This window comes from Callospermophilus lateralis, unplaced genomic scaffold (genome assembly GCF_048772815.1).
Source record: "Callospermophilus lateralis isolate mCalLat2 unplaced genomic scaffold, mCalLat2.hap1 Scaffold_139, whole genome shotgun sequence".
In the NCBI taxonomy this organism is placed as follows: domain Eukaryota; kingdom Metazoa; phylum Chordata; class Mammalia; order Rodentia; family Sciuridae; genus Callospermophilus; species Callospermophilus lateralis.
In genome coordinates, this window is record NW_027512543.1 from 1,989,498 (window position 1) to 2,012,832 (window position 23,335).

At 34.7% G+C, this 23,335-nt stretch overlaps 1 pseudogene; it reads right to left on the reverse strand.

Moving 5' to 3' along the window:
• LOC143640236 (lysine-specific demethylase 5B-like) overlaps positions 1-19,770 on the reverse strand; it is a 53,121-nt pseudogene extending 33,351 nt beyond the window's left edge.
• Positions 19,771-23,335: the final 3,565 nt, after the last annotated feature.

A 23,335-nucleotide genomic window follows, 5' to 3' on the forward strand; every position in this document is an offset into this window, starting at 1 on the left:
TGTGGCTCAAGCGGTAGCACGCTCGCCTGGCATGCTTGCAGCCCGGGTTCTATCTTCAGCACCACATACAAACAAAGATGTTGTGTCCGCCAAAAACTAAAAAATAAATATTAAAATTCTCTCTCTCTCTCTATATATATATATAAAAGAAATATGCATGAAGAGCTTCATTATTTTGTTCTGAACCTAATTCAAAACACACACCTGAAGCCTTGGTTTTATATCTAATGCTACCACAAACACTAATTTTAACCTTTACTTGAGAAACAGAAATTTACAAATGATTAATAGCATCACACCATAAGCACATCATCCCACAGAGTAATCCCTTAAGACATTTAAAAAACATGATGATGCAAGATGGAGACCTGTGTTCTATAATGCCCATATATCATTGCTCAACTTTACTCAAGTTTCTCCAAATTTAGGCAATAAATTTGCAATAAATCCTTCATTATGTGCACTTCTTTTTTAAAACTCTATATTTTCTAATTCTCCTTTACCATAAAAACAAATTTTGACAATGAGAAATGAGCATAGGGGCTAGAGGTGTAGCTCAGTGGTATGGCTCCTGCTCATCATGTGTGAGACCCTAGGTTCAATCCCAGAACCCCCATTCCCTGTCCACGCCCCCCCGTCAAAAAAAGGGGGACCAATATAAACCAATATAAACTTTCAATAGTAGGAGAAATTAAATCAAGACCTGGATATAAAATGGAAAGCCACCATCATTCAAAACTGTGTTTTTAAAAACATTTAATGACATAGCAGATGCTCATGTCGAAAAGACAGGATAACAATATTGTATAGGAAGAACCCATTGCCAATTTGTATATACATGCATAAAAAACAGCCAAGAGAAGTAACAAGCAGGAGGATTAGGGGAAATTTATTTTCATGATACTTCCCTGTGTTTTTAAATGCTTTTTAAACAACAAAACTCCACTGCCTAAGTATACAGATGTCATATTTCTAAAATGTTGGAACTTTAAAGCAGGAACTTTCTCTCCCCTGAGTCACTGCAACCTCCACACTTCAGATTCAAAAAGAGAAAATCTATATGGACAACTCTATCTAGGTCTGATTATAAAACAGAACCATAAAAGTTCCAAAATCAATATTGTTTTTAATTTCATCCATGGACTCACTAACCACTCATGTAATATACATTAAAACAGCTGGGCATGGTGGCACATGCCTGTAATTCCAGCTACACAGAAGGCTGAGGCAGGAGGATCAAGTTTGAAGTCAGCCTCAGCAACTTAACAAAAAGACTCTGCCTCAAAATTGGGGGGAAAAAAAGTAAAGGAAAAAAAGGTGGGGGGCGGGTGGTAGGGTAAGGATGTAGCTTAGTAATAAAAGCACCCTTGGGTTCAGTTCCCAGTAACAAAAATAGACACATAGCTTTCTGAATATCAGATTGTTCACTTTCTTCTAGGCTAAAATGAAAATTTACTTGAAATCAAGAAAGGAGAAAGGGAAGAAAATCTATAGGATTTAAGCATTACAAATGGTACTAGATTATAATATTAGAACAGGGTTTTGATTACTGGTTTGCCCTCAGAAACCATGTTATTATCTACCTTTCTATAACATAGAAGCAACTTTTAAAATTATAGGGCTCACTGCTCTAGTCTTAGAATAACTCAAAGGATTTAAATAAATTATGACTCTCTTTTTTGCCAGAATCTTGAAATAGGTGGGAAGTTTCTACAATATTGTTTTACCTTAATTAATGAGAACAAAAGTGTTTATCTGAGTAAATTCACAAGTACCATTTCTATATGGAAACAAACATGGCTAGGTAAGAACTACTGAAAAAGGAACGCATTAGCTTCAAAGCTTTTGGGGTTTTTTGGTTTTGTTTTGAATTGTGGTACAGAGGATGGAACCAGGAATGGCATATGCTAGGCGAATCTTCTACCACTGAGCTACATTCTCAGCCTTTTTTTTAAATTTGATTTTGAGATAGGACATCATTAAATTGCCCAGGTGGTCCTAAATTTTGTATTCTTTCTCCTTCAGCCTCCCATTAACTGGATTACAATTTTAAATCCCACCACACACCCTGAAGCTATGCAGTATTTTTAAGTTCCTTCTCCTTTACAAATATAAGCATTCTACATGACCCTTTCCTTGGGAATCTCTGCTGGCAAAAAAGAACAAATACATTATTTTCCAAGTTATACTTTCATAATATGGGAACCAGGGATGCTTTAAATAGCAAGCAAATGCAAAAGTATAAGCCTAACAGTATACAATAATTAACTTCTTGCTGTAAATAAACACCTGTTGTGGAGTAAATACAGATTTCAGGTTTTGACAGTAAAATAACATGTCCTCTATAATCTCACTCATTCTAAAAACAAATGTCTAAGTATGGTTGCTCTCAAAACAGAATAACAACGCTGGAGAAAACAGCCAAAAACCAAGGTCTTCTGAATAGTGTAATTCAAACACAACTAAGGCTTTTTTATTCCCCCTAAAAGATAATATACCAACAAGCAGTGAATGAAACAGGTATGTGGCGAGCCCCAAAACTCACCCTCAGACTGTCTCCAGACAGGAATAAATTGTAAGGGTTGAGAATTCGTTCATAATGCCCTCTGATATGTGAACCCACAGCTTTGCCAGGAGCAAAACCCATCTTGGTGGCAATTTTGGTCCATTATCTATCCTTGCAAACAACTGCAAATCCACCTTCTCCTGCAACTAACTGTTAAAATAGCAAAAGTTAGAAACACTTATGTGGAAATCATGCCTAGGTAGACTCCAAGAACAAAATGTTCTTGGCTAATGTTATATTTTAAAAATACTTTTCCCAAGTAAAAGAAAAAATGCATGTGCTGTTAATATCAAGCTAGACAATTAAAACATTTCTTTTAACAATATGTTCATAAACATTTTGTCCCTCCCAAAATGACTTCTTGCTTCCCCAAAGCAGTCATCTTAAAAGAATCATAATCAAATCTCTACTAAAGCAAAGGCCCTAGGTACTTGGTCCTACTCCGTGACCCTTAAAATCTCCACAAACTAAGGGACAGAAAGCCTGAAATAATGTTTGGTGGAAAGAATGCAGGCTTTAGATTAAAGTGGGACCTGGGGGGCTGGGGTTGTGGCTCAAGTGGTAGTGTGCTCGCCTGGCATGGGTGCGTCCTGGGTTTGATCCTCAGCACCACATACAAAGATGTTGTGTCTGCCGAAAAATAAAATGTAAATAAAATATTAAAAAAAAAAGTGGGACCTGGAATTTAACTATGAGCTCAGCCATTTTAGCTGGGTCGTTTTTTTTTTTGTTTGTTGGTTTGTTTAAATCCCCATGAGCTTCAGTTTGTCTGTCTATACTAAAATGGAAAGAAATAGTTTACAGAATTATTGGTGAGTTTAAAAATGACAAAAACGGGTGGCAGCAAAATACACAAGACTTCCAGACCAGACAGGTGGAACCTGATTCTTATCACTCAACTGAACTAAAAATCTCACTTTACTTTGATTTTGGTACCAGGGATTGAACTCAGGGGTGTTTTACCACTGAGGCACATCCCTTTTTATTATATTCAATTATTTAGAGACAGGGCCTTGCTGAGTTGCTTAGGGCCTTGCTAAGTTGCTAAGGTTGGCTTTGAACTAACGATTCTCCTGCCTCAGCCTCCCCAGTTGCTGGGATTACAGGAGTGTGCCATTTCACCCAGCTTCACTTTATATATTTTAAACAAGTTTCTTCACAAGGCAAAGAAAACCAAATGCACTGTTCACAATTATATAAATGAGTAAGATGGTCATTAGCCCTTTACCTTATTTAGCTGAAACAAGTCCAAGATCTTCCTCTCCACGCGTGGAATTTTTAGAGTACTTCCCTGTAACTCCCAGTACTTTGCAATCTGGTCCAGGAAATTCAATTTTACACGAGTTTGAGCCTAAATGACAAAAAACTGAGCATTAACCTCAGATATTTTGTTTATGTCTTTGTTTACTAATTTTTGGACATGTCTCACTATGTTGCCCAAGATGAGCTTGAATCCCTGGGATCAAGGGATCCTCCCACCTTAGCTTCCTGAATAGCTCAGACCACAGGCACATATGCCTGCTTATAAAATAAACTTACCTAGTTTTATTTTAAAGCTCATGTCTATTACCTGCCTGTGCCACATTTTCATTCTTAGAATATTTAAATGCAAAACTATTTCTGAATTCAAGAGAAATAATCAAAGGATACAAGATAAAGCTGATTAAACAATCATACTTTAATAGAGAAATAGCTGAAAGTAAATAAATGAAGTTGGCTAAAAACTTATATACTAACTCAACAAAACCTTAATTTAGCCCTTATCATGCATGTGTCAGGCAAGGAGTTCTACACTCAATAAACAGTCTTATAACATAAGTTCTTACCCTAAAAGGTGCTTCATTTAAGAGGTACCAGAGTAAACACAATTTCATTTTACAGCTTAAGTTACGTGACAAGTTTTTATATGCCCACCTTGGTCTTTTTACAACAAGATTTCAAAGGCTTGTTGCAAGTAGAAATTTTCTTACTTGCTCAAACACAAATCTAAAACCAGATTTATAATAGTGCTTCTATAGCAAATTTTTTTCAATGGTCCTGGGGATTGGATTCTGGGCCTTGTGCATGCTAGATAAACACTGTATGGCTGAGCTACATACATCCCCAGCTCTGATCCTCCTAGCTCAGCCACCCAAGTATCTGGGATTATAAACATGCAACACCAGATGCGGTCTATATCAGTTTTTAAAAAATATATATATTTTTGGTTGTTAGAAGATCTTTATTTTTATTCATTTATTTATACACGGTGCTGACAATCAAACCCAGTACCTCTCACATGCCAGGCAAATGCTCTACCATTGAGCCACAACCCCAGCCCCCATATCAATTTTTAAAAGTACCTATAATTTAAAGATAAAAAAGGAAACTTTTTGAACATATTATTACTATACAGTCATTTTTATTTTTACTCTCCTTGCCAAATATAAGCTGGACAGTTTGGGGAGATTTAACTTGAAGCCAGACCAAAATTTGGATCAATATTCAGATATTCTCAATCATACCAAGATTTCAAGTTAATAATTATCTTCTGTTTTCAGGTTTAATTTGAATTTGAAAATACACTGAAATTATTTACAATATACACATTTTAATCCTATTATCAATGTCTATAAAATTCTGTTGGATATGTGCTCTGTTTCAGTTAAGGATGTTTAGTTCAATATTAAAATCAGATTTTAAAACTAACAAAAAACACAAGTCTTATCTACCCTGCTCTTGGTGGCTAGAAACTGAAAAAAACATCTGTTCTCTAGAGAATGTTCTGTGTTCCTCACTCTTCCTTAGGAAACTAAAGTGTTATTAAATCTATGTGACAAAGTTATGCATTTTGAAGAAATTAGGACTATAGAATCTGTTCTACTGTGTAATTCTTTTCAAAACCTAAATTCTAATGATTATCACCTTAATATAGGATTTACTAACAGACCAAAAAGTATCTGACAAGTATCATTGCTTTTAATAAAATTTGTCTGTTTCAATGGCCTTACTGCAAATTGTTTTACCATGATCATCAACTATTGGACATAATTTATTTCCCTACCAGATTGGTGACAAAGCCTATTCAAAGTGGACCCCTCAGGAATACAGGAAACAGGAACAATAGTAAAGACATTACCTCCAATTCATTCAGCCTCTGGATCCGTGGAGTAAAATGAAGTTTATCAACATCACATGCAAAAGGTGGCTGCCAATCCTAGGAGAGAGCAAAAGCTCTTATTAGAAGAATTTATAATTATTTGACATTTAGTAGCAGAGTATATACACGAATGAATGATATATCACATATACTCCCCCCCTTCCCTGCCAGCAACATCACTAAGCCCCAGCCTGTGTTGAAAAAACAGGTTTAGGTAAAGAGACTCTAACTTCTTATTTACTACAGAAGTATCTTACTACAAAACAGCTATATCAACACCACAATATATATTTTTATATATTTAAACTTCTAGTCACATTAGCTTTTATTAAAAAGTTGAAGATAAGTTCTTCAATAGGGGGAAGGAGAAACTGACATCCAAAACCAATTTTCACTATCCTTAATATGTCTATTCATATAGATACCTGATCTCTAGAGAATCCTTCTATACTGGGAGAACTGAGATCATGAGGAAAGAATCAAGCAAGAAGAAAAACATACAAATTTACCTATGTGGAGCTAAATACAAACAAAAATCTACAATAAGGTAAGAGCTAAAATATTTTAAAAATGCTTTTTAATGAATTTCATTTGAAATAATAATGAAAAAGTCCAGAGATGGATAGCAGTGATAGTTACACAACAATGTAAATGTATTCAACCAAAACAATCATAATCATAATTATAGGAACAGGGAAATCAATAAAGTAGATCAAGGAGATCAGGCAAAAAAGAAAAAGAGGCTTTGAAATAGAAAAATAAAATATTGAAAAGATATAATTCAAGGAAGTTCATATCCTTTAACCGAATTTCATACACAGAAATTTATCCTAAGAGAATAATTCAACCAGAGTGAACAAATTTCATGTGTGAAATTAACTGCAGTATTATGTTAGGAAGAAATATTAGGATATTAAAATAACAATGAATAACATACAGCATTTGCAAGTGCCAGATTTATAAAGAATCTCTGATCAATAAGAAAAAATTGGGGGGGAAACTAGGGTGTAGCTCAGTAGTGAGAGAGCATGCTTAGCATGCACAAGGCCCTAGGTTTAATCCCCTGAACCAAATTTTTAAAAAGAAATGGAAAATGACCAATCATCCCAAGATTAGTGTCCAAATTAATTCCAAATAAGAAATAATCAAAGCTTATATTGTTTCTACCTATCTTACTTAGCAAAGACTAAAAATACACATACCATCGATATTATAAATTTGTGACAAACTGTGCACTCTTAATGGTAAGATATTTAGGAAGCTTATTAAGGCATATGCCCTCTGACCCAGAAATTCCCTGACAGCAATTTACAAATATGCATTAGTATTCACAATAACAAGATGTAGACACAGGAAATTCACTGTAGAATTGTTTCAACTTAAAACCAAATACATGGGCCGGGATTGTAACTCAGTGGTAGCATACTTAACTAGCATGTGTGAGGTACTGGGTTCAATTTGCAGTACCACATATAAATGAGTAAAATAAAGGTCCATCAACAACTAAAAATAAACATATAAATTAAAAATTATTTAAAAAAAAACCACACCCAAATACACTAAGATGGGCTTGGTGATACACACACATGTGATCCCAGCTAATTGGGAGGGTGAGATAGAGGAATAACTAGTTCAAAGCCAGCTTGAGCAAAATAAACAGAAAGCACTGGGGACATAGTTCAGCAGTAGACAGCCTCTACGTTCAGTCCTAAGTAAACAAAACAAAAATAAATGACAACAAAGCCCTAATATGTATCAGTGAGGAGTAAGTTAAACAAATGTTGGTACATCTGTAAATAATAAAACTAATCAGCGGCAATAAATAAAATATCTAGACATTCAAGATTGAAAATAGCTAAGATTCAATGAGTAAACAAAAACAAAACATGAAAAATTGTGTTCACAGTTTTATGTACTTTAAAGACTACCATAACAGGAAGAAGGAAGAAAGGCTTTTTCACCTTTCGAACCTATATTGCAGGAATTTATCACTATAGTTTTTTGTTTAAAAATAAAACAAGCCAGGCATGACAGAGCAACTCAGGAGGCTGAGGCAGGAGGATTAAGTTCCAGGATAACAACAGGGCAATTTAATGAGACTGTCAAGAAACTGGGGATGAAGCTCAGTGGTAGAGCACACTGGCATTCAATCCCCAGTGGTACTAGGGATGGGGGTGGGGGGTAACAAAAAATAGAAGTTTAGTTTTGTTTTAGTGATATAAAAGACTTCAGTTGAAATGCCCACCTGCAAGTTCTAACACGTGAGGGTTAGTTGTTTAAGAATACAATGTTTAATGTCATTTCAGTCACACTGCCTTCTGAATAAAGACTATGACATCCCAGCAGCTCAGGAGGCTGAGACAGGAGGATCACAAGTTCAAAGACAGCCCCAGCAACAGCGAGGCGCTAAGCAACAGTTGAGACTCTGCCTCTAAATAGAATACAAAATAGGGCTGGGAATATGATTAAGTGGCCGAGTGCCCCTGTTTTCAATCCCCGGTACCAAATAAATAAATAAATAAAGACTATGGCTAATATTTGAATGGTAGTTATGTTCAAGTTAAAAATACTCCATACTAGGTCTGGGGATGTGGTTCAAGCGGTAGCGCGGTCGCCTGGCATGCATGCGGCCCGGGTTTGATCTTCAGCACCACATATAAAGATGTTGTGTCCGCCAAAAACTAAAAAATAAATATTAAAAATTCTCTCTCTCTTTTTAAAATAATAAAAAAATAAAAATACTCCATTACTAGTCAAAAATATGAAAGTCTAGGGGCTGGAATTCTAGCTTAGTGGTAGAGTGCTTGCCTAGCATGTGTGAGACCCTGGGATGAATCCCAGGCACCACTTAAAACTAAATAAAATAAAGGTGTTGTGTCCATCTTTTTAAAGATGAAAGTTAAAAATACTCCATACTAGTCAAAAAGATGAAAGTCTAGGGGCTGGGGTTCTAGCTTAGTGGTAGAGCACTTTCCTAGCATGTGTGAGACCCTGGGATGAATCTCAGGCACCACTTAAAACTAAATAAACAAAATAAAGGTGCTGTGTCCATCTTTTTAAAGATGAAAGTCTGCCAGGTGCAGTGGCACACACCTATAATCCCAACAGCTCAGTAGGCTGAGGCAGAAGGATGGCAAGATTGAGGACAGACTCAGCAACTCAGTGAGACCTTGTCTCTAAATAAATACAAAATAGGGCTGGGGAGGTGGCTCAATGGTTGAACGTCCCTGGTTTCTATCCCTGTATCACATATACGAACAAGTGATCAAATATTTAGTTTTATCATACCATCCAAAAGGATTTGAAGGTGATATAAATTATTCCCTGACTGATCAGATAGATAATAAGCCTTCTAATCCCTAAACATAAACACATGATATAGAAATTTCATGTCCTGATAAGCCTGAAAAATTTGAAAAATTAAAGTATATCTTTATATTTCTATAAGTAATTTATGCTTATTTTAGCCTGTAGCCTCAAATAAAATGAATACTAAAAGTGACACATCAAGAGTCCCTTCAATTATATTTTATAATGACACATCAATTAAAATTTATAATTAAAGGTTTCAAAAATCATTTTTTTCATTTTAAAATATCTACTGAAATGTTTGCCTCCTCTTTCAGTTGCAAATTAGAGGAAAAAAGATAAATGCCATTCCTTTTGGGACTTTCATTTTCAGTAACAAAGGTGTACTCCAATAAAAAAAAAAAAAAGAACTGCATGGTGCGGTGGCATGTGCCTGTAATCCCAGAGGCTCAGGAGGCTAAGGCAGGAGGACCACAAAGCCAGCCTCATCAACTAGAGGTCCTAAGCAACTTAGTGAGACTGTCTCTAAATAAGATACAAACTAGGGCTGGGGATGTAGCTCAGTGGATGAGTGCCAGAGTTCAATCCCCAGTGTTAAAAAAACAACAATACAAGAACTGCACATTATTTGAATGCTCACTATCATGGGGAACCCAAGAGAGCCTTGGAAAAGTCTGGCCTCATTGGGTCATGTGTTTTAAATAAGGATGGGAAAGCCATTAAGAAAGAAAGATAAGAAACCATAATAAAAAGGCTCTAATAAGTAAAAATTAGGGGAAATGATTTTCAAATTAAGAAGTCAAATAATAAGATCTCCACTTACAAACATTTTGAAATTTTCTAACTCAACACTTAATCTAAAAGGAATATATCATGTAACCTAATCAATAAAGTGATTAAAGGCTGGGAATGCGGCTCAGCAGTAGTGGGCTTCCCTAGCATGAATGAAGCTGTGGGATTCATCCATGGCAATACAGAAAAAAGATTTTTTAAAAATTTTAGCCAGGCATGGTGATGAAATATGCCTGTAATCACAGCAACTGGGGAGGCTGAGACAGGAGGATCACAAGTTCAAGGACAGCCTCAGCAACTCAGTGAGGCCATAAGCAATTTAGCAAGAATTCAATCTCAAAAAATAATAATGGTTGGGGGGGTATATCATTGGTGAAGTGCCCCTGGGTTCAATTCCCTGTACACCCAAAAACAAAAAGTGTCATTTTTAATTTTTTAATAGTTGTACACAATACTTTAATTTTGTTTATTTTTATGTGGTGTTGAGGATTGAACCCAGAGCCTCAAACATGCTAGGCAAGCCTGCAACCCCAGCCCAAAAATAAACCATTTTTCTTACAGAAAAACAATATTTTCAGTCCATAAAGTAATAAGAAATCATAGATTACAAGTGGTTCTAAATAAATTCCCTGCTGAGATTTAATTTCCTTCATTTTTAAAACTTTAAAATATAGTTTTAACTTTCAAAATAAAAACTACAAGAACTATATTATTTAACACTTTCCTGTTTTCATATATGTATACACGACCAATGTAACTCCAAATCATGTACAACCACAAGAATGGAAAGGTAGGCCAGGCACAGTGGCGCACAGCTATAATCCCAGCTGCTTGGGAGCTGAGACAGGACAATTTCAAGTTCAAAGCCAGCCTCAGCGACAGCAAGGCACTAATTAATCAGTGAGACAGACCCTGTCTCTAAATAAAATACAAAAATACTTCTGGGAATGGACACAGTGGTTGACTGCCCCTGAGTTCAATCCCCAGTACAAAAAAAGAAAAGGAATGGTACATAATGGTAGGATTCATTGCTAACACATATGTTCATATATCATTCCCCAGGATCTCCTCTTAACCTTCTCCTCCCTCTCACTGGTCCCTTTATTTTACTCTACTGATCTCCCTTCCATTTTCATGAGACCCCTTCACCCAACCTTTCTTTTCCTTTCTCCTCTCTAGCTTCCACATGAGTGAAAACATACTGACCCTCTAACATTCTGAGTTTGGCTTACTTTGCTTAATATAGTGTTCTCAAGTTCCATCCATCTTCCCGCAAATGACACAATTTCATCCCGCTTTTTCACTGAATAAAACCTCAATAAAACTCCCATTATGTTTACACCGCATTTTCTGTATCTATTCATCCACTGAGAGACACCTAGGCTAAGGTTCCATAGTTTGGTTATTGTGAATGGTGCTTCTATAAACATGAGCATGCGTGTATCAGTACAGTTTTCGAACTTTAATTCTTTAAGATAAATAGGAGTGGTCTAGCAGGGTCATATGATGGTTTCTCCATGCTGATTTCCATAGTGGTTTTGCTAATTTACAATCCCACCAAAAGTTTAAAAGTGTTACTTTTTCCTCCCATCCTCTCCAGCTTGTATTATTACTTGTATTTTCTTTCCTTTTTTTTTTTTTGGTGTGTGTGCGGGGGGGGGGGGGGGGGTAATTAAACCCAGGTGGGCTCCAAGACTGAGCTACCTCACCAATCCTTTTTGTTTTTTTGAGACAGGATCTCTCTAAGTTGATTAGAGCTTCACTAAATTGCTGAGGTGGCCTTGCACTTGATCCTCCTACTTCAACCTCCCAAATCACAGCTGTATTGTTGTGTTTTGATTTGCATTTCCCTAATTGCTAAAGATGCTAAGCATTTTTTTCCATATATTTTTTGGTCATTTGTATGCTTCTTTTGAGAAGTATCTGGTTTAATTCTTTTGAGAAGTATCTGCTTAACTCATTTATTAATTGGATTAATTTTGGGGCCTGGGGTGTTAATTTTAAATTGAGTTGTTTAAATTCCCTTTTCACCACTTTTAACAAAACTTGGTAATTGGGCTGGGTTTGTAGCCAGTTAGGCCCTGGGTTCAATCTTCAGAACAATAAAAAGTACATATATATGCATATATATATATAAACTTGGCAATTACATGTCCTCAAAACCAGAAGAAAATATAAAATGGCCCTCAGAGATCTTTTTTCATCAAACCTCAAAGAAATAGTTTCCTGTCAGGTCACTTTATAGGAACTAGCCAAGTATCATGTTGTTCATAAACAGTAGAGTAAGGGAGCTAACTAGACCACATAGATACCTTACCATTCTCAAATGTACTCATCAGAAGTCTCCCAAAATCACCTACTGAAATGATTCATAGAGATTTTGGCATATCCTCGAAAGTCTTTTTTTTTTTTTTAGAGAATTTTAATATTTATTTATTAGCTTTTGGCAGACACAACATCTTTGTTTGTATGTGGTGCTGAAGATAGAACCCGGGCTGCAAGCATGCCAGTCGAGCGTGCTACCGCTTGAGCCACATCCCCAGCCCCTCCTTGAAAGTCTTAACAGGCCTATAATGAAAACATCTTTTTTAAAATTAATGAAGAAGGATTCTAAAAAAGCTAACTGAATCCCTAGAACAAATCACCTTCTACCCAAATGGACTGATAATCATGATGTGGGCTAATCATGACAAGTTAACAGAAAACTAATATTTCTTTTTGGTCACTCATAGTTATGATATGTAAATCACTGGATGGGACCATAAGAAACTTTAGATTCTTCTTCCCTACTGTTACCATTACAGGCACACATTATTTATTTTGGAATGCTAACACCAAGTCAGATTGTGACCAAATAGTCAGATTGTGACCAAATGGCTGTAACACCACAGCTTTTCTCTCAAGGAAGTTATTATTTATTTATTTATTTATTTATTTTTTTAAAGACCAGCCAAGACCTTGTCTTTCTTTCTTTTTTTTAATATTTATTTTTTAGTTATCGGCGGACACAACATCTTTGTGTGTACATGGTGCTGAGAATCCAACCCGGGCCGCTCGCATGCCAGGCGAGCGCGCTACCACTTGAACCACATCCCCAGCCCCAGAAGTTATTATTTAATAAGTAGTTTTGGTTCAGTTTTCTTCCATACTTAAGATCCCAGTAAGGAAAAAACAATGTCTGGCAGAAAATTGAAGTTATCAAGGTTTAGAAAAGACCTGTTAATTTACCATCTTAAGTGGATGTGCATCATCTTAAATGTTTGTGTCTCAATACATCCTTTATTCTTTCAAACGGGCATCTATCCTTGAAGCCTGGTCACTGTCTTAATGTGTTTATGCTGCTAAAACAAAATCCTGGAGACTGGGTAACTTGTAAATAATAGAACTTTATTTTTCACAGTTCTTGGTAGGTTTTGATATTTGGTGAGGGTTAGGTCTATGTTTCCAAGATGGTGTTTTGAATGCTGTGTTCTACTTGGGTGGAAGGGTAAAAGGATCTGGGCTAGTTCCTCCAACCCTTTTATAAGATTTCTAATCCTATTATAAGTACTCTGCCCTTGTGATTTAATCACTTCCCAAAGGGCCCTACCCCTTAATACTATCACTTTGGTGATTAAATTTTAACAAATGAGTTTTGGGAGGGGCACAGACAATGAAACCATAGCAATCAGAATCTATTAATATTTTGAATGGACTAGCAGTTTGCCTTGTTAAACATTTAACAGTAGTGGGGTGAGCTAAGCAATTTCCAAGCTAATTTCAGTTCAGGTTTAAGTTTAGCCTTTGACTTTAAATATGACTATTAGGGATCATATGTGGGGTTTAAGAATGTTTCCACTTTGAATGTTAGGCTTAAAGTTAATGAATCTTAATTGTAGGAGGGCTAAGTATTTGCTGTTAAATATTTGCATCTATTAAAATAGATTACCATTTAACTTCCTTTTTTGAATACAATTACAAATGTATGTTTAGTTGAGACATCAACACAACAACAAAGTTTTGTGTTCTTTTTCTATCTTTTCTGAGGCTCAAGATGACTTTTAGTCTTTCTACTATCCCTTTCCTGACCCTGGCTTTGAATCTCTTTAAAAGTGATTAGTTCATAAAAGACCAAAGGTAGAGCTTGTGTTTACAGTCTAATGAGACCTTAAAAATAGGGTGTGGGATGTTTGACTTTTCCTGCCTTTGGTGTCCAGGTAGTTTTGGGTGTTGCTTCGGGAAGGATGTTGGGGCAGAGTTCAACCTGAACCCCATTCCTCATGAGAACGAATCATTTTTAGCTTGTAGGTGAATTCTAAAAAAGCAAACACAGCCAGGAGTTTATGAAGGAAGGGTTATGAATTGTTGCCTGATAAGAACTATCACAAAAGGCTCTGCTAGAACCATTAACTTGCACAGAGGCCACCAAAAAACTCATGCAAAAAGTACTTCCACAAGGTCATCTGCCCAGCAACCGTCTGTTCAAACTTGGATTGGTGCCACACTTGTTATTAACCCTTGTGACTAAGGATTATTGTTTTGAAATATATGAGGTAATCCTCTTCATTTTTGTCTTTAAAAACTTCCCCTGGCATCAGTGTCTTTGAATAGGCCCATTATTTCCTACAACAGGCATAGTCCCCTTGCAATACTCTGCCATTTCCAAATAAATATTAGTATTTTAGAGTCACCTCTGTTTTATTTAGGTAGATAGTTCCATAAATAGGGGGCAAATTCTGGTTGCAAAGTGAAAGACATTAAAATGGTTCAGATGCATTTGGGAAGAAGATATAATAATCTCTGCCATTCCATTATCTCATACTGCTTTGAAATCTATTTTTCCCTCCATTTGAATCTAGGCTTACTGTCTTTGGCTGATAGAATGTGATGGGAATGACACCTTGTAATTCTTTTTTTTTCCTTTTTTTTAAAGAGAGAGTGAGAGAGGGAGAGAGAGAGAGAGAGAGAGAGAATTTTAATATTTATTTTTTAGTATTTGGTGGACACAACATCTCTGTTTGTATGTGGTGCTGAGGATCGAATCCGGGCCGCACGCATGGCAGGCGAGCGCGCTACTGCTTGAGCCACATCCCCAGCCCCACCTTGTAATTCTAGACACAGGTCTTATATTCAGCTTTTAACTTCTCTGAGTCCTCACCTATCCTACTGGATAAAGAACATGGAGATGGGTAGAGGTCCAGCCAGCCATCCCCCTGCTGTTCCAGCCATTCAAGCTGAGACACCACATACTTGAATGAATTCCATTCATCAGCTAGCTGTGCACTCCAACTGACCCTGATCACTAGCTGATAACCCAGATGAATACAGCCAAATGCTCAATCCCAGAAAATACCACAAGGAACAGAGGAAATACCCAGTCAAGCACACCTACCCCTTATTTCCTGACCTATAAAATCTTAGGCAAATAAAACTGTTCTGGATTTAAGCCATTAAATATTGGGATAGATAGTTGAGTAACAAAAGATAACAAAAACAAACCTGACACTAATTAAATTTCATAATGACCAATTATAGAATGCCTACACTTGAGGTGATCTATGACCTGTTTACCTTCAATAAGTTACTTTATGGAAAACCATGCTGAAGTCTGGAATATTCAAGTGATATGCTTCTAATTTTAAACATTGTTCTTTTGATAATTTATAGTTTGATATTAATTTAAAGCAAATCTAATACAGTTAATACAAAGTAGCATATGTAAAGTTCACAATTATCTACAAGTTTATCATGAATTCAGGTTTATAATTATTAAAATTAGCCATTTGATCATCACATAAAAAAAGCAATTACATTGTTCTGTGGAATGTAGTATTCATGTCTCTAAAACATATTTTCCAAATAACAGGAAAATATATTTAACACATAGCCAATTGAATTGAAAGAATTGTTGCCAAGGTGGGTATAAAATTATGCCATATGAAACTATTTATAAGTGTGTGATATAGCTGATTTTTAATTTAATCATAGCTTATTTGAGGTTGGTCTAAGGTTTTCTTGATGTTTTCTCTTCAAGTCAGGAAAAAATGAAACTAACTACTTAAATGGTAACACAAATTGATGTTAATAAATTAGTACATTCATAAAAGGACTCCCAGTTTTACTGCTAAAAGCACTCCATTATTTGCAGCATTATGTAGTTTAAAAGGCACACTGATAAGTGCCTGTATTCAAATCCTTTCCTGTGCCCTTTGTGTTCTTATCTTCCCTGGGCCAGCAGACAATCCTGCTTTTCACTAACCTTTGGCACTCCACCATCAGCAATAAACTGAGAGCTCCTTCCTAGTCCCTGAACTTCCTTAATTAGCATCACCTGTGTACTTTCCATTTGGAGCAACCCCATCAGCAGTGCACACCTGCTTTAGAGCCTGCAGGTAGAACAAGACTCAGTGTCTCTGGGCTCTGGGGAGTCCATCTGCTTGCCCTAAAGCCATAACTGAATACCTATCATCCTCAACAAGCTTACAGTAGCCTCTAATCTGGGTAATTGTGCCACCATAATGTCAAAGTGAAATGATAAACAAGAAACTAAACAGACCCACATAGAGTGGCCCAACAAAGAAAGTAAAACGATTCCTTCTTTTTCAAAATAAAAGATATTTATCTTTACAAAAAAAGTAAAGTATTTTTCTGCCCATTTCAAGATGAAACATTTTTATATTTAGATTTGCTCTAAACCTCTCACAAGACAGATGAATTGCAAACATTTTAATCTTTTCTGTCACAGTATATTTTTAAGCACAAATTTTGAAGTATGTCTTTAAAAAATTCAAGATCATGTTTTTCCTTAAAATATTTTAATGGTATAAAGCACTTTGCATTTATGTTAAACGGTACAATTGACACATCTTTAAAATAAAAAAGCTAGCAATGAATCATAAGAAAAAAAAAACGTAAAGAATGTCTTTTACTGAACAATGGATAAAACATAGGCATTTAAACCAAAGGAATTTTAAAAGGCTTAATTTGTGTTCTTCTCATGAACTCGCACTTTTCTTTTTTGTACCTTTTTTCTTTGCCAAGAAGAATTTAGCTGTGACAATTAATGGGTATATTTTGTTGAAGCTAAGTTCTTTTAATGTCAAGCTATTATATCTTCTACATACAGAGGAGGGAAGGTGCCAAGATTTCTAACAAGTAGGTACACATTCTTCTTTAAACAAAAACGCACTAAAAAGCATTGTGCTCCTAGATTGATGTGTTGAAAGATATGCAACTGAATTCCGAATCTATTAATCTAAAGACTATTTTGATAGAGAAAAATTTCTATAGATGAACACACACTAAAAACAAGATTCTCTGGTCTCCTTGCCCAATTTGTATTTAAAAATAATATTTTAACCAGAAATAATTTGAGTCTGAAGGTAGGGAAGAAATGTTTTCTTATTATATGAAGTCTCACTTAATAAACATCTAGTCTATTTCAAATGTTAATATTTATGTTTTAGATAAATGTTGAGAAAATATAGAAATGCTAATTTTTTGTTTCATGATTTTTATTTGCAATAAGAATGGCTCATATATGTATAAAGAAATACTTATTCTTAATCCTTATTAAGTTTTGATTTCACATCTTACACTCAGAATATATAAATCATACAGTCTTCATCTTTTATATAAGAAACTGAGGCCCATAAAATGAACTGCCAAAAGTTGTACTGCCAATATTATTTAAACTCTCATTCCTTAAACCTCAGTCTAATGCTATTTCCATTGTAATATGCCATCTTCCTTCACTGAACTTGAGTTCCTGAATGTCAAATGAAAAAAGTATATTTTAAAAACAACCAGTATAAATAAGAGCACCAGATTACATGTGATTTTGCATGGGTATGGGATGTTTTCTAACCACTTACATAGTGGTTAAAAAACAATATAGTGTTCTAGTTTCCAAAGCACAGCCAATGCTTCAGCATGTCAAAAATGGTCATCAACCTATTTGGAAGTTTTTTCAATAAAGCAAGAGATAACTCACATAATATTCTAACTCTACAAAGCAGCAGAAGATAAAGAAAGTAGAATGCACAAAGAGAAATTTGCATGTATTATAGCAATCCACTTTATCAAAATACTGGCAATGATAAATAAAATTTAAGATCAACGATTCTTGCTTATTCATGCAACATTTAGGTAGACTTTTTCAAAATATAGTTTGCACAAGGCATGTTTCTCAGGATATGAATAGGCTGTAAAAGTGAAAACAAAAATTTCCAACTTAAATATACTTGAGTGAAACTTATGAAATATCTCTTCATGATGTGCACACTTCGTATGCCCATAAGAAACATTCTGCTAAGTTATATAGTAAAACTATCCAATTAACTTTGTTTCACTGTTTCTCCAAATTCTTTTTCCATAGAACCCCTTATGAAATAAGAACATTGCATAAAGTGCAATGAGTGATGCAAAATTAATGCATATTGTGTGTACAGAGAAACTACAGTAAAGTCCTATCTACATTTCCAAGCCGAAGTATAATTTCCAATCACTTCCCTGAAAAATAAAAACTGCACAAAATATTATTTCATGATAATCATCCCTTTTTTAGTTTCTCCTTTCCTTTCCTGAGCCAAAAAATTAAAAACCCACAAAAGATAAAAATAGTCAAAAACATTGAATGAAACTGCTTCAATATGAAAAAGATGGAACTCACATCTTGGTTTCATTCATTTTTTACTGAATGAATGAATACAGGTCACTGCATCTGTCCGGAGAGTCAATCTTAAGATTATGGTTCCCCCCTCCCCATCCCAAACACGTACAGACAGGCAACAGTCTATTTCTTGTCTATATGAATTAAATCTGACAGAACTGTATACGGGTGGGTAATATTAGGGTACTTCTTAAGATTTTTTTACTTTATTTTTCTACTCTATTTATTTTTACTTGAGAGTTTTTACTTTATTTTTCTACTCTATTTACTTTATTTTTCAACTCTACTCTGTTGGTATGATAGGAAAATAGCACATTTCTTTCCTACAAAAAAACCAAAAATAAAAATTAAAAAAATTCAAAACAGATAAACTATACACACCCAAAAAATAGGACCCCTGTGAAACAGAAGTTTTTATTTGAGAAAGAACATAAAGACATATCTGGCAAAATGGATCTGTAAATTGTTCCTAAGAACTGGCCAAGGAGTGGATCTGGCCAGATAATAGTAACTCAAAGTAATTGCAAATGAGCACTCTAATTCACTGCTGATTCAAGGTCTAAACTACTAAGGTCCTGTTAGGATTATAAGCGTTTAGTCTTCAGTATAGGGTCTATATCTATTAGATTACATGAGACAGTGTAAAGTATGGTTATTTAGAATTTTTCTTCCCTATACAATTTGCACAAGACAGGTGTAGGAATAAGTATGTCTGCCTTGTAATCCAAGGCTCCTTTTGTTAATGGATGGCAGAATGAGCAGAAGAGATCAAATATGCAGGGTATTGTTGCACTTGCTAATTGAGTCAGTCCAAATTTAATATTGACTTATAGAGAGATTCAGGGTAATCTTTAAATATGATTTTAATCAAGTATTACCAACAATTTAGTATTACCTTAGTACTGAATTACAAGCTTCAGAGTAAACCAAATTTCATTGATGAAACTATAAATGGTTTCCCTCTGTGTTTAAATACATATATTTACATCCTCAACAATTCACTGGGCATTGAGTTAGAGCTCTGTTTAATGCAAAATCTGGTCATGTGAAAAATATGGGCACTGAAGTGAAAAATATTTTGCATTATCCTATGCCAGTGTTGCCCCTTTCTGTCAAGTTACACATTCTAGTGTCCACAATGGGAGCAATATTTACAAGCCACATTTTACATAATTCTGGGGACTGACTATCTACTCTTCCACTGAGGAGAATTCCCTTGGCACGCCCGCTTGCCATTTCGTCCTGCTGGTTCGTTTGTTCTATTGTACATCCTGCAGCATCTTTGCCCGATGTAGCTGAAGCAGAGTCATCCATCATTGCAATCAAAGGAACTGAGGGCCTTAAGGACTGGGAGTAAATTATGAAGCTATGAGGAAGATGATCATTTTTGCAGAAACAGCTATTTTATGTTTCTGTTCTCCACACCATCTTTCCTTTCTTGTTTGGGATAATGAAAGAGTAAAAGCCACAGGGCCAGTTTTTGTCCTTTGGATTCACGCTGAAGAAAGAAAATACAATCAATAAAAATGCACTTAACGAGCCTAAGATTGACTAGTTTTTTTTATTGTTTATTTTGAATTTCAGATGTGATTCTCTGTTGACCTGCTGTTAATATTCTGTAGCTGCAGATTTCCCAGATTTTAATACATTATAAATGGATAAACTTCACCATGTGGGATGATTTAAAGTAACTGATTTACCACCCAGGCTGGGCACTACAAAGGGAAAGTTGTCAATTATCTTTGTGAATTTCAGTCATGTTCAGTCAAACTAGATAGCATTCCCTTTCTCCCTCTTATCCCTCCCCTTCTCCTACAGTGGAAGCATCAATTAATGGCTGGAAACATAATCTAAATTCATAAGTTACTTGGAAACTTACCATTTTGCTTCTTATAATTTACATAAGCCTTTATTTTAAACTAGCAAATTTAGAATCAGTTTAACATTCATAATATGGGGAAGATATGCCTAGGTAATCTCAAAAAAAGTGATTTACTTCCCAAATATTCTTAAAGAAAATTGAAATTGAGGATTTAATCATAAAATTTAAATAGTTTTAGTGCATGTTCAATGGGACTAAAATTTATTTGTTCTATCTTCAGTTATTCTACAGTTCTACAGTTTGATATTATAAAATATACCTATATTGATTTGCTGAGTTTCTCACAGATCATTGGCTATTTCTTTTTCTTTCTCTATTGGTGCATCATAATTCTACACAATAGTGGGTTTTGTTCTTACATATTCACACACTAACATGATAAAATAATATAATTTGGCTAAAATTATTCCCCAGTATTTCTCCTTTCCCTCACCTTCTTTCTGACCCTGGTCCCTTTGCTCTACTGATCTCTGATTTTCCTAAGATTCCTCTACACAACTTTATATTTTTCCTCTCTAGCTTCCACATATTAGAGAGAACATGAGACCTTGACTTTCTGAGTTTGTTTTATTTTGTTTAACATAATATTCTAAGTTCAATCCATTTTCCTGAAAAAATGGCATTATTTCCTGTGCTTTCGGGCCTCCTAATGAAAAAGTGTGACCTATGTATGTAAGTTGGAATATTTACCATCTATTTTTTCTAGAGTTTGCTTAATTTCTGATCTCATTCCTAAGGCTTTGATCTGTTTTGAGTTTATTTTTGTGACGGCTAAGATACAAGAATGTAGTCTCAATATTTTACACACAGGTAACCAGTTTTCCCAGCATCATTTTGTTAAAAAGTCTCTTTTCTCCAGTGTATGTTTCTAGTACCTTTTTTAAGGATCAGACCCTATCTGTGGATTTCTCTGTGTTCTGTTCTGTACCATTGGTCTATGTGTCTGACTTTATGTCAGTATGATGCAGTTTTTGTTAATACAGCTCTGTTGTATTATTTGAAGTCAGATATCATGATGCCTCCAGCACAACTTTTTGGCTTAGAATTGCTTTGGCTATTCTGAGTCATTTATTCTTCCAAATTAATTTTATGACTTTTTTTTTTTTTTAGTTCTGTAAAGAATGCCATTTGTATTTTGAACATTGACTCTGTACATTGAATTTGTACATTGCTTTAAGTAGACTGGCCCTGTAAAAAAATACTAACTCTGCCTATCCATAAACATGGAGGTCTTGGAAGTCTTTTCATTTTCTTGTGTCTTCTTCAATTTCTTTCTTTAGTGTTCTACAGCTTTCATTGTGGAGGTCTTTCACCTATTTGATCAGGTACTTTTTCTTTGAGTGTATTGTGAAAGGGATTTTTTTTTACTACTTTCTTAGCAGATTCGTTATTTGTTTATAGGAAAGCTACTGATTTTTGTATATTAATTGTGTAAACTTCTCCTTTGCTAAATTTGTTTATTAGTTCAAGTAATCTTCTGTGGATATTTATGGATCTTTTAAGTATAGAATCACATCAGCTGTAAACATTGATATTTGATTTCTTCTTTTCCTATGTTAATCCCTTTTATTTCCTTCTCTTGCCTAATCACTCTGACTAGAATTTCAAGTACTATATTGAACAGGTGACAGTAGACATAATTGTATTGTTCTGGATATTAAAGGAAATACTTTCATCTTTCCCCCATTCACTATGGCTTTGCTTTGGGTTTGTCATATACAATTTTTATGATTTTAGATAATTTTTTCTCTCCCTACTTTCTTCAGTGTTTTTGTTATAAATGGGTAGTGATTTTTTTGCTTTCTCTGCATTTTTGAGATGACTACGGGATTTTTTCCCTTCATTCTATTTATATGGTGAATTACATTTATTAATTTGCATATTTTAAACCATTGTTGCATTCCTGGGATAAAACTATCTGGGTTACAATGTGCAATCATCTTACCATATGTGTTGAATATGATTTGCTAATAGCCTATTAGGGACTTTCTAAGTTGATCAGAAATATTGTTCTATAGTTTTCTTTCCTTGATGTGTCCTTATCTGGTTTCAGTTTGAGGGCAACACTGGTTTCATGGAATGGATTGGAAAGTGTTTCATCACTTTCTATTTCATGTAATAATTTGAGGAGCATTTGCATGAGTCTTTCTTTAAATATCTAGTAGAGGCTATTTTCTTATTGAAGAGTTAGTACTTTTATCACAAATATTATTTTCTTAATAATTATTTTTCAAATTAAGAAGTGATTATTTTTTATTAGAGAAGCTAAATAGTCTCACTTTGAAGACTTATTTTTTCTTTAATATAAATAATATGCTGACTCCTCATTATAGTTGCTGTGAAATATTCTAAACCATAACAGTATGCTATATGTAAGTCAACAATGCAAACAATAAAATATAATACAAGAAATAAAAATAAAATGTTTTAAATTTGGAAGCTATGTTGTTGTATGGACAATAAAACATTAAAGGAAACATTTTAATTGAATGTTAAATACTGGGAAGAGACTCTATCAATGTTACATCTGGTTGTTGTATATGAGAGATAAATATTTAACACAAATTAAGCTAGCATTTTTGAAACAAATATTTACCTTTTATTTTAGGTGACCACACTCCACATACATTTTGTACTATAGTTACTGACTGTTTATGCAAAATGCAACAAACACAGTAGTAATAAAGCATGAATGTTGGAAAGAAAGTAAGCTTTCTTTGTATAGAAAAAAGTGTGTGTGTGTGTGTATATACACACACACACATATATATGACATTAAAGTAAATACATATATGATTTGTAGCAGAGCAAGATAATCTTACTATATATGAATGAAAATTTTACCAAGACAAACAAAAGGCACGAAAAGGTAGGCATGGTAACTTTATTTTAAACTATTTATTGGCTTCAGCTGCTATGTTTTTGATGCAACCAGTTTGTTTCTTCTACTCTATTGGCCACAGACTATGCTCAATTTTCCACTAAGAAACAGAATGT